Raw genomic sequence first — 13,328 nt, 5'->3', positions numbered from 1 at the left:
TATCATACCTGCGGTGGGCAATTGTATCAAAGTGTTAGTTACTGCCATTTGGTGATGTGTTTTGATGTTTCAGTTAGCGCTACCTAGTGGTGAGTATCGATATTTTATCTCGCATTTCCTTATGGAGGTGTTATTGGAAACATGAATAACATAACTAGGATTTGTTTTCTTATTAGCAATGACTTTACAAACAAATGCGAAAATAATTTAGTTATTAATTTAATTGTTGACAAAACGCGATGGTTACCAGTCCAACTTCAGTAATTATTTAAATTAATAAACCTAGTGTAGGTATTATTGTAGGAAAATCATTATTGGAGAGTGTATTCGATCCAGTCGTGCATTACGCTGTCAACGGCCATACCACGTAGAAAAAACCCGGTCTCGTCAGCTCCCGGCCGTTAAGCTGCGTCGGGTCCCGTTAGTACTTAGGAGGGTGACCACTTGGGAATACGGGATGCTGTTGGCATCAAACCTTTATCATCACCTGCGGTGGGCAATTGTATCAAAGTGTTAGTTACTGCCATTTGGTGATGTGTTTTGATGTTTCAGTTAGCGCTACCTAGTGGTGAGTATCGATATTTTATCTCGCATTTCCTTATGGAGGTGTTATTGGAAACATGAATAACATAACTAGGATTTGTTTTCTTATTAGCAATGACTTTACAAACAAATGCGAAAATAATTTAGTTATTAATTTAATTGTTGACAAAACGCGATGGTTACCAGTCCAACTTCAGTAATTATTTAAATTAATAAACCTAGTGTAGGTATTATTGTAGGAAAATCATTATTGGAGTGTATTCGATCCAGTCGTGCATTACGCTGTCAACGGCCATACCACGTAGAAAAAACCCGGTCTCGTCAGCTCCCGGCCGTTAAGCTGCGTCGGGTCCCGTTAGTACTTAGGAGGGTGACCACTTGGGAATACGGGATGCTGTTGGCATCAAACCTTTTATCATCACCTGCGGTGGGCAATTGTATCAAAGTGTTAGTTACTGCCATTTGGTGATGTGTTTTGATGTTTCAGTTAGCGCTACCTAGTGGTGAGTATCGATATTTTATCTCGCATTTCCTTTTTATGGAGGGTGTTATTGAAACATGAATAACATAACTAGGATTTGTTTTCTTATTAGCAATGACTTTACAAACAAATGCGAAAATAATTTAGTTATTAATTTAATTGTTGACAAAACGCGATGGTTACCAGTCCAACTTCAGTAATTATTTAAATTAATAAACCTAGTGTAGGTATTATTGTAGGAAAATCATTATTGGAGTGTATTCGATCCAGTCGTGCATTACGCTGTCAACGGCCATACCACGTAGAAAAAACCCGGTCTCGTCAGCTCCCGGCCGTTAAGCTGCGTCGGGTCCCGTTAGTACTTAGGAGGGTGACCACTTGGGAATACGGGATGCTGTTGGCATCAAACCTTTTATCATCACCTGCGGTGGGCAATTGTATCAAAGTGTTAGTTACTGCCATTTGGTGATGTGTTTTGATGTTTCAGTTAGCGCTACCTAGTGGTGAGTATCGATATTTTATCCGCATTTTCCTTATGGAGGTGTTATTGGAAACATGAATAACATAACTAGGATTTGTTTTCTTATTAGCAATGACTTTACAAACAAATGCGAAAATAATTTAGTTATTAATTTAATTGTTGACAAAACGCGATGGTTACCAGTCCAACTTCAGTAATTATTTAAATTAATAAACCTAGTGTAGGTATTATTGTAGGAAAATCATTATTGGAGTGTATTCGATCCAGTCGTGCATTACGCTGTCAACGGCCATACCACGTAGAAAAAACCCGGTCTCGTCAGCTCCCGGCCGTTAAGCTGCGTCGGGTCCCGTTAGTACTTAGGAGGGTGACCACTTGGGAATACGGGATGCTGTTGGCATCAAACCTTTTATCATACTTGCGGTGGGCAATTGTATCAAAGTGTTAGTTACTGCCATTTGGTGATGTGTTTTGATGTTTCAGTTAGCGCTACCTAGTGGTGAGTATCGATATTTTATCTCGCATTTCCTTATGGAGGTGTTATTGGAAACATGAATAACATAACTAGGATTTGTTTTCTTATTAGCAATGACTTTACAAACAAATGCGAAAATAATTTAGTTATTAATTTAATTGTTGACAAAACGCGATGGTTACCAGTCCAACTTCAGTAATTATTTAAACTAATAAACCTAGTGTAGGTATTATTGTAGGAAAATCATTATTGGAGTGTATTCGATCCAGTCGTGCATTACGCTGTCAACGGCCATACCACGTAGAAAAAACCCGGTCTCGTCAGCTCCCGGCCGTTAAGCTGCGTCGGGTCCCGTTAGTACTTAGGAGGGTGACCACTTGGGAATACGGGATGCTGTTGGCATCAAACCTTTTATCATCACCTGCGGTGGGCAATTGTATCAAAGTGTTAGTTACTGCCATTTGGTGATGTGTTTTGATGTTTCAGTTAGCGCTACCTAGTGGTGAGTATCGATATTTTATCGCGCATTTCCTTATGGAGGTGTTATTGGAAACATGAATAACATAACTAGGATTTGTTTTCTTATTAGCAATGACTTTACAAACAAATGCGAAAATAATTTAGTTATTAATTTAATTGTTGACAAAACGCGATGGTTACCAGTCCAACTTCAGTAATTATTTAAATTAATAAACCTAGTGTAGGTATTATTGTAGGAAAATCATTATTGGAGTGTATTCGATCCAGTCGTGCATTACGCTGTCAACGGCCATACCACGTAGAAAAAACCCGGTCTCGTCAGCTCCCGGCCGTTAAGCTGCGTCGGGTCCCGTTAGTACTTAGGAGGGTGACCACTTGGGAATACGGGATGCTGTTGGCATCAAACCTTTTATCATACCTGCGGTGGGCAATTGTATCAAAGTGTTAGTTACTGCCATTTGGTGATGTGTTTTGATGTTTCAGTTAGCGCTACCTAGTGGTGAGTATCGATATTTTATCTCGCATTTCCTTATGGAGGTGTTATTGGAAACATGAATAACATAACTAGGATTTGTTTTCTTATTAGCAATGACTTTACAAACAAATGCGAAAATAATTTAGTTATTAATTTAATTGTTGACAAAACGCGATGGTTACCAGTCCAACTTCAGTAATTATTTAAATTAATAAACCTAGTGTAGGTATTATTGTAGGAAAATCATTATTGGAGTGTATTCGATCCAGTCGTGCATTACGCTGTCAACGGCCATACCACGTAGAAAAAACCCGGTCTCGTCAGCTCCCGGCCGTTAAGCTGCGTCGGGTCCCGTTAGTACTTAGGAGGGTGACCACTTGGGAATACGGGATGCTGTTGGCATCAAACCTTTTATCATACCTGCGGTGGGCAATTGTATCAAAGTGTTAGTTACTGCCATTTGGTGATGTGTTTTGATGTTTCAGTTAGCGCTACCTAGTGGTGAGTATCGATATTTTATCGCGCACGCTTTCCTTATGGAGGTGTTATTGGAAACATGAATAACATAACTAGGATTTGTTTTCTTATTAGCAATGACTTTACAAACAAATGCGAAAATAATTTAGTTATTAATTTAATTGTTGACAAAACGCGATGGTTACCAGTCCAACTTCAGTAATTATTTAAATTAATAAACCTAGTGTAGGTATTATTGTAGGAAAATCATTATTGGAGTGTATTCGATCCAGTCGTGCATTACGCTGTCAACGGCCATACCACGTAGAAAAAACCCGGTCTCGTCAGCTCCCGGCCGTTAAGCTGCGTCGGGTCCCGTTAGTACTTAGGAGGGTGACCACTTGGGAATACGGGATGCTGTTGGCATCAAACCTTTTATCATCACCTGCGGTGGGCAATTGTATCAAAGTGTTAGTTACTGCCATTTGGTGATGTGTTTTGATGTTTCAGTTAGCGCTACCTAGTGGTGAGTATCGATATTTTATCTCGCATTTCTTATGGAGGTGTTATTGGAAACATGAATAACATAACTAGGATTTGTTTTCTTATTAGCAATGACTTTACAAACAAATGCGAAAATAATTTAGTTATTAATTTAATTGTTGACAAAACGCGATGGTTACCAGTCCAACTTCAGTAATTATTTAAATTAATAAACCTAGTGTAGGTATTATTGTAGGAAAATCATTATTGGAGTGTATTCGATTCAGTCGTGCATTACGCTGTCAACGGCCATACCACGTAGAAAAAACCCGGTCTCGTCAGCTCCCGGCCGTTAAGCTGCGTCGGGTCCCGTTAGTACTTAGGAGGGTGACCACTTGGGAATACGGGATGCTGTTGGCATCAAACCTTTTATCATACCTGCGGTGGGCAATTGTATCAAAGTGTTAGTTACTGCCATTTGGTGATGTGTTTTGATGTTTCAGTTAGCGCTACCTAGTGGTGAGTATCGATATTTTATCTCGCATTTCCTTATGGAGGTGTTATTGGAAACATGAATAACATAACTAGGATTTGTTTTCTTATTAGCAATGACTTTACAAACAAATGCGAAAATAATTTAGTTATTAATTTAATTGTTGACAAAACGCGATGGTTACCAGTCCAACTTCAGTAATTATTTAAATTAATAAACCTAGTGTAGGTATTATTGTAGGAAAATCATTATTGGAGTGTATTCGATCCAGTCGTGCATTACGCTGTCAACGGCCATACCACGTAGAAAAAACCCGGTCTCGTCAGCTCCCGGCCGTTAAGCTGCGTCGGGTCCCGTTAGTACTTAGGAGGGTGACCACTTGGGAATACGGGATGCTGTTGGCATCAAACCTTTTATCATCACCTGCGGTGGGCAATTGTATCAAAGTGTTAGTTACTGCCATTTGGTGATGTGTTTTGATGTTTCAGTTAGCGCTACCTAGTGGTGAGTATCGATATTTTATCGCGCATTTCCTTATGGAGGTGTTATTGGAAACATGAATAACATAACTAGGATTTGTTTTCTTATTAGCAATGACTTTACAAACAAATGCGAAAATAATTTAGTTATTAATTTAATTGTTGACAAAACGCGATGGTTACCAGTCCAACTTCAGTAATTATTTAAATTAATAAACCTAGTGTAGGTATTATTGTAGGAAAATCATTATTAGAGTGTATTCGATCCAGTCGTGCATTACGCTGTCAACGGCCATACCACGTAGAAAAAACCCGGTCTCGTCAGCTCCCGGCCGTTAAGCTGCGTCGGGTCCCGTTAGTACTTAGGAGGGTGACCACTTGGGAATACGGGATGCTGTTGGCATCAAACCTTTTATCATACCTGCGGTGGGCAATTGTATCAAAGTGTTAGTTACTGCCATTTGGTGATGTGTTTTGATGTTTCAGTTAGCGCTACCTAGTGGTGAGTATCGATATTTTATCTCGCATTTCCTTATGGAGGTGTTATTGGAAACATGAATAACATAACTAGGATTTGTTTTCTTATTAGCAATGACTTTACAAACAAATGCGAAAATAATTTAGTTATTAATTTAATTGTTGACAAAACGCGATGGTTACCAGTCCAACTTCAGTAATTATTTAAATCTATAAACCTAGTGTAGGTAATTTATTGTACGAAAATCGGGAATAATATTGTATCTAATCCATTTTGGTACATCGGGTGGAGCCATTGATATCAAAGTGTTACCGTATAAAGTTTAGTACCATTTGGTGATGTGTTTTGATGTTTCAGTTAGGGGCCTACCTAGTGGTAAGTATCGATATTTTATCTCGCATTTTGTTGTAAGGGTTATTGGAAACATGAATAACATAACTAGGATTTGTTTTCTTATTAGCAATGACTTTACAAACAAATGCGAAAATAATTTAGTTATTAATTTAATTGTTGACAAAACGCGATGGTTACCAGTCCAACTTCAGTAATTATTTAAACTAAATAAACCTAGTGTAGGTATTATTGTAGGAAAATCATTATTAGAGTGTATTCGATCCAGTCGTGCATTACGCTGTCAACGGCCATACCACGTAGAAAAACCCGGGTCTCGTCAGCTCCCGGCCGTTAAGCTGCGTCGGGTCCCGTTAGTACTTAGGAGGGTGACCACTTGGGAATACGGATGCTTGTTGGCATCAAACCTTTTATCATCACCTGCGGTGGGCAATTGTATCAAAGTGTTAGTTACTGCCATTTGGTGATGTGTTTTGATGTTTCAGTTAGCGCTACCTAGTGGTGAGTATCGATAATTTTATCTCGCATTTCCTTATGGAGGTGTTATTGAAACATGAATAACATAACTAGGATTTGTTTTCTTATTAGCAATGACTTTACAAACAAATGCGAAAATAATTTAGTTATTAATTTAATTGTGACAAAACGCGATGGTTACCAGTCCAACTTCAGTAATTATTTAAACTAATAAACCTAGTGTAGGTATTATTGTAGGAAAATCATTATGGCTGGTATTTTTAGTTTATCGATCCAGTCCGTTGCATTACGCTGTCAACGGCCATACCACGTAGAAAAACCCGGTCTCGTCAGCTCCCGGCCGTTTAAGCTGCGTCGGGTCCCGTTAGTACTTAGGAGGGTGACCACTTTGGGAATACGGGATGCTGTTGGCATCAAACCTTTTATCATACCTGCGGTGGGCAATTGTATCTAAACAAAGTGTTAGTTACTGCCATTTGGTGATGTGTTTTGATGTTTCAGTTAGTGCGCTACTCTAGTGGTGAGTATCGATATTTTATCTCGCATTTCCTTATAGCATGTGTATATTGGAAACATGAATAACATAATTACTGAAGTTTGTTTCTTTACTTAACAATGACTTTACAAACAAATGAAAATAATTTAGTTATTAATTTAATTGTTGACAAAAATGGTTACCAGTCCACTTCAGTAATTATTTAAATTAATAAACCTAGTGTAGGTATTATTGTAGGAAAGCATGGGGTGGAACCATCGCTTGTCAACAATTAAATTAATAACTAGGTAGCCTTTCGCATTTTGTGTAACAAAGTCATTGCTAATGAAAGCAAATCCAACTAATTATGTATTCATGTTTCCAATAACACCTCCATGAAAAGGAAGCGCGCGATGACAATATCGAGCTCACCTGCGCAGCGCTGAGGCGCCAGCAACACAACATCCGCAATCGCGCAACGTAAGAACTTCTTTGATACGGACTGCCCACCGCAGGTGATGATAAAAGGATTTGATGCAGACATCCCTATTGACAGGATCACGCCCTCACACTAACCAGACCCGTTGCACACAGACAACGACCACGGGAATGTTGACGAACAGATTACCGTGTATGCACGACTGTTGACAGCGAATCACGACAATCGTAATGATTTACACAATAATACCTACACTAAGTATTAGTTAAATGTTACTGCGGGAAGTGGACTGGCTCAACCATCGCGTTTTATCAACAATTAAATTAATAACTAATTATTAACCTCGCATTCATTTCGTAACAAAGTCGTGCTAACTAAAAACAAATCTATTAGTTATATTATTCATGTTTCCAATAACCTTTCCATGAAATTGCGCAGATAATATCGTACTCACCACTGCTAGTGTAGCTGAAACATCAAGCTATTTATCATCCAAATGGGCACACATAACTAACCCTTTGAGCAACTCCCCACTGAAAAAGATGATGACAAAGCCCCGGTTGCCAACGGCATCCCATATTTAATTAATCACCCTCTAAGAACGTAACGGGACCCACCCGACACCTGGCGGGAACTGCCAGTTCCGGGGCTTGACACCTTCCCCGTATGAAGCTTAGCCGTTGACAGATAGCGACTGAATCGATACACTCAATAATGTTTTCTACAATATGCACTACGCTAAATTAATTTAAATAATTGCTGATTGAACTGGTAACCATCGCGTTTTGTCAGCAATTAAATACCAACTAAGTGTACAAATAGAGTACATTTCGCATTCTTAACAAAGTCATTGTATTAAAACAAATCCTAGTTATATTATTCATGTTTCCAATAACACTACTCCGCCAGAAAATGCGGGATAAATATCGATACTCACCACCCCGAAATGCAAACAGCGCTAACTGAAACATCAAACACATCGCAAATAACATAACGTGGCATGCTTGCTGACCTGATGCCGACCGCAGGTAAAAGGTTTGATATAACAGCATCCGTATTCCCAAGTGAGTCGCCTCTAATGTAACGGGACGACCGCGGCTGGCCGAGGAGCTGACGACACGGCTTGTTGACAGAATTTCGGCTGGATAATTTTCGTGTGGCGTATGTTGACTGCGTACTGGTACGACGGAGCCTCGAGCTACCCCAATGAACTGTGTTTTCCTACAGCGCATTAATACCCTGCGCTGGAATTTACTGTTAATTTGAAATAAGTACTGAAGTTGAACATTAACCATCATGCTTTGTCAACAATTAAATTAATAACTGAATTATTTTTCTGTTTGTTCGCAAAGTCGTTGCTATGAAGAAAGGAAACAGATCTAGCATGTGTGCCGTATTTCCAATAGCTATAGAGAAATGCGGATAAATATCGTACTGAAGCGGCGCCCCTAGCGCGCTAACAAAGCATCAGGAACATCGCAGAATAACGGCCAACTAACTTTGCTGCCGTACAATTGCCGCGAGCGGATGATAAAAAGGTTTGATGACGAGCAACAGCATCGCGTATTCCCAAGTGATCCGCCCTCTGAAACAACGGCGACCGCGGCAACGGCCAGGCAGTTTACACGTAAGCAATTTCGTGCGTATTTGACGTTGACAGCATGTATGCGACAATCAGCTACGCTCCGTAATGATTTTTGCAATAATACCTACACTAGGTTTATTAATTTAAAATAATTACTGAAGTTGAACTGGTAACCATCGCGTTTTGTCAACAATTAAGAACCAATTAATAACTAAATGGGCTATTTATCGCATTTGCTGAGAAGTCATTGCTAATAGAAAACCAAATCTAATGTGTTATTCATGTTTCAATAACTTTCCGCTAAAGAAATGCGAGGATAAAATATCGTACTCACCACTGAAACAGCGCTTAACTGCCCGCTGTCAAGTAAATCCCAACGGTGGCGTATTTTTGACTACAATTGCCCACGCGAGTGATGATAAAGGTTGATAGCCAACAACATCCACGGCATCCCCTATTCAGTGTCCCCTCTAGCGCGGCGAAACTGCTGGCGGGACCGAGGCAACGGCGAGCACGGACCGGGACATTTCCGTGGTATGGCCGTGTTGACGGCATGCGACACAGATCGAATACTCAATAATGATTTCTACAACTACAATAATACCTGCACTAGGACTTGGTAATTTAGATAATTACTGAGTCAACTGTCTTCCATCGCATTTTGTCAACAATTAAATTGGCTATAACTAAATTATTTTCGCATTTATTGTAAAATCATCGTGCTGGCCAGAATGAAAACAAGTCTGACTTATTCATGTTTTCCAATAACACCTTCCAAGAAATGCGAAGATAAAATATCGTGCTCACCGCTAGATAGCAGCAACGAAACATCAAGGCTCTACATCGCAAATGGCGGTAATATTTCGCTGATGCCACCGCAGGTGATGATTGATGCGGAGCAACATCCTGTTCTAGTGTCGCCCTCCTAAGCATGGCGGACCGACACGGCTCAACGGCCGGGAGGCTGACGAGACAGGGTTTTTTCACCACACGTGGCAAATAGACGACAGATCAGGCCTTCGACCACTGATTTTCTACAATAATGCCTACACTAGGTTTATGAATTTAAATAATTACTGAAGTTGAATGCTAACCATCGCGTTGGTCGACCCTTGTAATCAGCCTAGAACACTACTTTTGTTCAACAAGTCATTGCTAACAAACGGGGGGAGCCCCAAAACGAAAAAAACGACACCGCGGGGGCGCAACGAGCACCGCGCACAAGCAGAACCGCAACAAGCCCACCGCGAGACGACGAGAACGGCACCACCCCAAGAACAAGAAACGGACCCGCAACCCGGCAAACAACGAACCAGCGAAAACGCCACGGCACAGACGAACACCCAAAAACCGCAAAAACCACACCGAAAAAAAACGAGAACGAACCACGGCGGCAGAAAAACAACAAAACGGAACCAAAGCAGAAAAAAACAAATCCTAAATTCATGTTCATCTCAATAACACCTCCTAAAACCGCGATAAATATCGATACTCGCAACTGACTAGCGCCAACAGAGGCATCAGAGACACATCGCAAATGGCGGTAACTAACGCGATACAATTCGCCCACCGCAGGTGATAAGATAAAGGTTTGATGCCAACGGCATCCCAGTCTGATGATCACCTCCTAGCTAACGGGACGATGCAACGGCCGGGTTTGAATCTGGTGGTGTGGCCGTTGACAGCATAATACAACAGGTCAATACACTTCAATAATGATTTTTTCTACAATACCTACGCAAGGTTTAATGAATTTAATTAGTAATTACTGAAGTTGGACTGGTCAAATAAGCGTTTTGTCAGCTGACAATTAAATTAATAACTAAAATTCAAGACACGCCATTTGTTCAACAAGTCATTGCTAACAGAAAACACTAATTGTGTTATTCATGTTCCAATAACACCTCCATGAGAATTGCGCGATGACTGTCGATAAAAACGGCTCACCGCTAGATGGCGCTAACGTCAAAATACATCATGAAATACGGCAGTAACTTCCACGAATTACTTTGACTGCACGCCGCAGGAATGATGATAAAGGATGCGATATGCCAACGGCATCGCTGAAAGTGGTCACCCTCTAAGTACTAACGGATCCCGACCCGGCGCAACAACGGCCGGGGGAACGGATCGAACAATTTTCACCGTGTATGGCCGTTGTTGATCAGCATTATCACGACTGATCGAATACCTCAATAATGATTTTTACTACCACTGGATTTAATTTAAATAGTACGAGGTGAACTGTTCATCGCGTTTTGTCGGCAACAATAAATTAATAACTAAATTATTTTTCGCATTTGTTACTTCGCAAAAATAAGAAAACGAAATCTGAAATTGTGTTATTCATGTTTTCCAACAACACCTTCCATGAAAATGCGAGATATCGTACTCACGCTGACTAGTAACGCTAACTGTCAAGCATCCATGAACACGTCGCAGGTCAGTGGCAACGCCTGATACAACTGCCCGCCGCGGAAATGATAAAGGTTTGATGCCAACGGCATCCCTCGTGTTCCCCAAGTGACTCGCCCTCCCTGAAGCGTACCAACGGGACCCGACTGTTAACGACACAGCTTAACGGCAGGCTATGATGGATCAGGTTTTCTGCGTGGTGTGGCCGTTGACTGCTTTGTGATCAGCGACTGGTCGGATACACCAATAATGATACTCTGCAACTACACTGGAGGTTTGACCGGTTTAAATAATGCTGAAGTTGGTGTGAACACGAAACAACCATCGCGTTTTGTCGGCAATTAAATTAAGTAACTGAAATCATCTTCAAGTGCATTTATTCGTAATCGAAAGTCATAGCAAAAAGCAAATCCTAGTTATGTTATTCATGTTCAATAACACCTCATGAAATGCGAATGCCGTGCTTGATAACTGAAACGTAAAACACATCATGAAATAACGTAATACTTTGTTATTCACCCATGACTGTAAAGATTTGATATGTGCGCTCCATGTTAACTGACAAACACATTGCAACAAACTGGCATGTACCTTACAGCATGTCAGATCATTCTTCAACCGTATTCTTCCTACATCAATACCCACACTAAGGTTATTAATTTAAATAAAACTGAAGTTGAACCGAAAGCAACCACATGAAATTTTGAGTAATAACTAAATTATTTTCGCATTTGTTTTAAAAATCATTGCTAACAAAGCAAATCTAGTTTATGCTGTCTTTTGCCTCCGCCAAGAAATGCGAGATAAATATCGATACTCACTGCTAGGCAACGCTAACTGTATCAAAACACGTCGCGAAATGGCAGTAATAACGGAGACCCGATACTTACACCGCAGGTGATGACAAAGGATGATGCCAGCAACTCATATTTTGGTAAATACTTCCGTAACTGCTAACAGAAACGACACGCACTGGCGTTAGCACGTGGTATGGCCGTTGACAGCGCTGGATCAGGATGCACTCCAAGTAATGATTTTCTACAATAGCTACCTACGCTGGAACCCTGACCAATTTAAATAATTACTGAAATTGAACTGTGTATCGCGTTCTAACGACAAGTAAATTAATAACTAAATTATTTTAAGCATTTGTTTGTAAAGGAAATGTAACTAATAAGAAAACGGAATCTAGTGTGTTCATGTTTCCAATGACACCTCCATGAAATGCGAGAATAAATGTCGTGCTCGCCACTTTAGGCAACGCCCAACTGGAACGTCGAAACACATCGCAGGTAACGTGCAGCAACGCTTTGACAATTGCCACGCAGAAGCGATGACAAAGGAGCTGATTCCAACAGCATCATGTTAGTGGTCACCTAACAGGATGAGCAGCTCAACGGCTTCGAAGCCGAAGTTTCACCGTGTATGGCAACCGTTGACAACGATACGATAGGTCGAATACGCTCAAATAATGATTTCGACAATGTCTGCTAGAGTTGACCAGTTTGAAGAGTACTGAGGTGGCCGTGCGCAAATAAATGTTTTGTCAGCAATTAATTAATGGCAAATTATTTTCGCATTTCAGTATGAAGTGGCCCTTTAATGAAACAAATCTAGATATGTTGATTCATGTTTCAATAACACACTCCGCCAAGAAATGCGAATAAAATATCGTACTCACCGCTAGGCAGCGCCCAGCTGGCTGTCCGTACATCGCAGATGGCGATGGCTTCCAGTGTTTGACCGCCAACAGCATCCCGTATTGATCACCTCCTGGCTACTAACGGGACCCGACGCCTGAGCGAGGGTGACGAGGTTAAGTTTTCTTTACGTGTCATAACCGCGTTGACAACGTAATGCGACTGGCGATCGGCTGCATCAATAATGATTTTCTACAATAACTCACCTACGCCGTTTTAATTTTTAGTTTAAAATAATTACTGAGACGAACTGTGACCCCCCTCATCGCGTTTTGTCAACAATTAAATAATAACTAAATTATTTTCGCATTTGTGTAAGTCGTGCTAACTCAAAACAATCTAATTTATGTTATTCATGTTTCCAATAACACCTCACATAGCGAATAAATATCGATACTCACGCTGGCGCTCAGCTGAAACATCGAACCCTATCATGATGGCAGTAACTAACGCTTTGTCTGTTGCCCACCGCAGGTAATGATAAAAGGTGATGCCAGCTGTTCCATAGTGCCCTCCAGTAACAGGACGGCTGCTGGCGCAACGGCGGGGCTGACGAGACCGC

General features: G+C 40.7%; 12 pseudogenes; all 12 read left to right on the top strand.

Moving 5' to 3' along the window:
- Positions 1 to 350: 350 nt before the first annotated feature.
- Positions 351 to 469, top strand: LOC123468883 (annotated as a pseudogene).
- Positions 470 to 827: 358 nt separating this feature from the next.
- On the top strand, positions 828 to 946 carry LOC123468882 (annotated as a pseudogene).
- Positions 947 to 1,308: 362 nt separating this feature from the next.
- LOC123468881 lies at positions 1,309 to 1,427 on the top strand (annotated as a pseudogene).
- A 359-nt stretch (positions 1,428 to 1,786) lies between these two features.
- LOC123468880 lies at positions 1,787 to 1,905 on the top strand (annotated as a pseudogene).
- Positions 1,906 to 2,263: 358 nt separating this feature from the next.
- On the top strand, positions 2,264 to 2,382 carry LOC123468879 (annotated as a pseudogene).
- Positions 2,383 to 2,741: 359 nt separating this feature from the next.
- LOC123468876 lies at positions 2,742 to 2,860 on the top strand (annotated as a pseudogene).
- Positions 2,861 to 3,218: 358 nt separating this feature from the next.
- On the top strand, positions 3,219 to 3,337 carry LOC123468865 (annotated as a pseudogene).
- Positions 3,338 to 3,698: 361 nt separating this feature from the next.
- On the top strand, positions 3,699 to 3,817 carry LOC123468920 (annotated as a pseudogene).
- Positions 3,818 to 4,175: 358 nt separating this feature from the next.
- LOC123468909 lies at positions 4,176 to 4,294 on the top strand (annotated as a pseudogene).
- A 358-nt stretch (positions 4,295 to 4,652) lies between these two features.
- Positions 4,653 to 4,771, top strand: LOC123468898 (annotated as a pseudogene).
- A 359-nt stretch (positions 4,772 to 5,130) lies between these two features.
- LOC123468887 lies at positions 5,131 to 5,249 on the top strand (annotated as a pseudogene).
- Positions 5,250 to 6,445: 1,196 nt separating this feature from the next.
- LOC123468878 lies at positions 6,446 to 6,565 on the top strand (annotated as a pseudogene).
- The last annotated feature ends 6,763 nt before the right edge of the window (positions 6,566 to 13,328 follow it).

The sequence above is a fragment of the Daphnia magna genome, unplaced genomic scaffold (assembly GCF_020631705.1).
Source record: "Daphnia magna isolate NIES unplaced genomic scaffold, ASM2063170v1.1 Dm_contigs460, whole genome shotgun sequence".
Classification (NCBI taxonomy): domain Eukaryota; kingdom Metazoa; phylum Arthropoda; class Branchiopoda; order Diplostraca; family Daphniidae; genus Daphnia; species Daphnia magna.
The sequence above is the reverse complement of the archived record's forward strand: the minus strand, read 5'-3'. Positions and strand labels throughout refer to the sequence as shown.